At 38.6% G+C, this 3,452-nt stretch overlaps 1 non-coding gene across 1 annotated transcript; it reads right to left on the bottom strand.

Moving 5' to 3' along the window:
• Positions 1–1,361: 1,361 nt before the first annotated feature.
• LOC112731689 (small nucleolar RNA R71) lies at positions 1,362–1,469 on the bottom strand. The gene has a single exon (XR_003167457.1). It is a non-coding gene; the product is annotated as a small nucleolar RNA R71 (small nucleolar RNA).
• Between the last annotated feature and the right edge of the window lie 1,983 nt (positions 1,470–3,452).

Here is a 3,452-nt window from a genome sequence, read left to right as displayed (position 1 = left end):
AGAACATTCAGCAGAGGAATTAAACAGAAAAAGCTGGGCGTTCAAAACGTCCAGTGAAGAAGGAAAACTGGCGTTTAAACGCCAGCCAGGGTGCGCGTTTAACGCCAGGAGGACACTAGAGGGAAGATTTTGTTTTTAATCCAAATTTTTTTCAAATCTTCATAATTTTTCAAAATCAAATCTTTTTCAAATCATATCTTTTCAATCATATCTCTTCAAAATCAATTTCTTTCCATTTTTTATTTTTTATTATGTCCGAAAATCCTTGCTACAATTAATGATTTACTTCAAAAATTTCAAGTTGTTACTTGCCTATTAAGAAAGGATCAAATTTTAAATTTTAGAAGCATATCTTTTAATTTCTTGTTAGTCAAGTAATCAACTTTAATTTTAAAACTTTCTTTTTTAATTTGATTTTCAATCATATCTTCTCAATCATATCTTTTCAATCACATCTTTTTTAAAATTAATTTTCAATCATATCTTTTTAATTTCTAATTTCAAAATCTTTTTCAAAATCACTTAATTTCTTTTCCAATCTTAATTTTCGAAAATCTCAATCAAATTTTCAAATTTCTTTTTATTATTTTAAAAATCTTTTACTTTAATTTCGAAAATTCTTCCCCTCTTCTCACATCCTTCTATTTTAGGGACTAACACTCCTCCTCAAGGTGCAATTCGAACTCTATCCTTCTTGATAAGTTAGAATTCTCTTCTATCTACCTTCTCCTTCTATTCTTCTTTGCCTCTGACACTTCAAGGAATCTCTATACTGTAACATAGAGGATTCCATACTTTCTTGCTCTCTTCTCTTTCATATGAGCAGGAGCAAGGACAAAAGCATTCTTGTTGAGGCTGATCCTGAACCTAAAAGGACCTTGAAGAGAAAGCTAAGAGAAGCTAAAGTACAACTCTCTGTAGAGGACCTAACAGAGCTTTTCAAACAAGAAGAAGCCATGGCAACCGAGAACAACAACAATGCCAACAATGCAAGGAAGGTGCTTGGTGACTTTACTGCACCTACTCCCGACTTCTATGGGAGAAGCATCTCAATCCCTGCCATTGGAGTAAACAACTTTGAGCTTAAGCCTCAATTAGTTTTTCTAATGCAACAGAATTGCAAGTTTCATGGACTTCCATTGGAAGATCCTCATCAGTTCTTAGCTGAATTCTTGCAAATCTGTGACACTATCAAGACCAATAGGGTTGATCCTGAGGTCTACAGACTTATGCTCTTCCCTTTTGCTGTAAAAGATAGAGCTAGGACATGGTTGGACTCACAACCTAAAGAAAGCCTGAACTCCTGGGAAAAGCTAGTTAATGCCTTCTTGGCAAAGTTCTTTCCACCTCAAAAATTGAGTAAGCTTAGAGTGGAAGTCCAAACCTTCAGGCAGAAGGAAGGTGAATCCCTCTATGAAGCTTGGGAAAGATACAAGCAATTGATCAGATGGTGTCCTTCTGACATGCTTTCAGAATGGAGCATCATAGGTATCTTCTATGATGGTCTGTCTGAACTGTCCAAGATATCATTGGACAGCTCTGCTGGAGGATCTCTTCATCTGAAGAAGACACCTGCAGAAGCTCAGGAACTCATTGAAATGGTTGCAAATAACCAATTCATGTACACCTCTGAAAGGAATCCTGTGAATAATGGGACAAATCAGAAAAAAGGAGTTTTTGAAATTGATACTCTGAATGCCATACTAGCTCAGAACAAAATATTGACTCAACAAGTCAATATGATTTCTCAGAGTCTGTCTGGAATGCAAGCAGCAACAGGCAGTACCAAAGAAGCTTCATCTAAACAAGAAGCTTATGATCCTGAGAACCCAGCAATGGAAGAGGTGAATTACATGAGAGAACCCTATGGAAATACCTATAATCCTTCATGGAGAAATCATCCAAATCTCTCATGGAAGTATCAACAGAGACCTCAACAAGGTTTCAACAACAGTAATGGTGGAAGAAACAGGTTTAGCAATAGCAAGCCTTTTCCATCATCTTCTCAGCAACAGACAGAGGATTCTATGCAGAGCCACTCTGACTTAGCAACTAAAGACTCTGATCTAATTAAAACCACTCAAAGTTTCATGACTGAAACAAGGTCCTCCATTAGAAATTTGGAGGCACAAGTGGGTCAGCTGAGTAAGAAGATTACTGAACTCCCTCCTAGTATTTTCCCAAGCAATACAGAAGAGAATCCAAAGAGAGAGTGCAAGGCCATAAACACGTCTCACATGGCCGAACCTGGAGAGGAGGAAGAGGCAGTGATCGCCACTGAGGAAGACCTCAATAGACGTTCACTAGCCTCCATGGAATTCCCTGATGAGAAACCATGGGAATCTGAGGCTCACACAGAGACCATAGAGATTCCATTGAATTTACTCCTGTCATTCATGAGCTCTGATGAGTATTCTTCCTCTGAAGAGGATGAAGATGTTACTGAAGAGCAAGTTGTTAAGTACCTTGGAGCAATCATGAAGCTAAACGCCAAGTTATTTGGTAATGAGACTTGGGAGAATGAACCTCCATTGCTCACTAAAGAACTGGATGACTTGACTAGGCAGAAATTACCTCTGAAGAGACAAGATCCTGGAAAGTTCTCAATACCTTGTACCATAGGCACCATGACCTTTGAGAAGGCTCTGTGTGACCTAGGGTCAAGCATAAACCTCATGCCTCTTTCTGTAATGGAGAAGCTAGGGATCATTGATGTACAAGCTGCAAGAATCTCACTGGAGATGGCAGATAATTCAAAGAGACAGGCTTATGGACTTGTAGAGGATGTCTTGGTAAAAGTTAAAGGCCACTACATCCCTGCTAATTTCATAATCCTAGAGACTGGGAAGTGTATGGATGAATTCATCATCCTTGGCAGACCCTTCCTAGCCACAGCAAAAGCTGTAATTGATGTTGATAGAGGAGAATTGATCATTCAAGTGAATAAAGACTCCCTTGTGTTTAAAACTCAAGGATATCCCTCTGTAACCATGGAGAGGAAGCATGAAGAGCTTCTCTCAATACAGAGACAAACAGAGCCCCCACAGTCAAACTCTAAGTTTGGTGTTGGGAGGCCACAACCAAACTTTAAGTTTGGTGTTGAACCCCCACATTCAAACTCTAAAGTTTGGTGTTGGGAGGTTCCAACATTGCTCTAAACATCTGTGAGGCTCCATGAGAGCCCACTGTCAAGCTATTGACATTAAAAAAGCACTTGTTGGGAGGCAATCCAATCTTTAATTATCTATGTTAAATTTCTATTTTCTTTTGTTATTTTATATTTTCTGTAGGTTGATGATCATGTGAAGTCACAAAAAACAATTGAAAAAGCAAAAACAGAAGGAAAAATAGTATTAAAAACAGAACACCCTGGAGGAGAAACCTACTGGCGTTTAAACGCCAGTAAGGGTAGCAGAATGGGCGTTAAACGCCTAGTCTGGCACCATTCTGGG

This window comes from Arachis hypogaea, chromosome 12 (genome assembly GCF_003086295.3).
Source record: "Arachis hypogaea cultivar Tifrunner chromosome 12, arahy.Tifrunner.gnm2.J5K5, whole genome shotgun sequence".
Lineage (NCBI taxonomy): Eukaryota > Viridiplantae > Streptophyta > Magnoliopsida > Fabales > Fabaceae > Arachis > Arachis hypogaea.
This window is presented reverse-complemented; position numbering and strand designations above follow the sequence as displayed.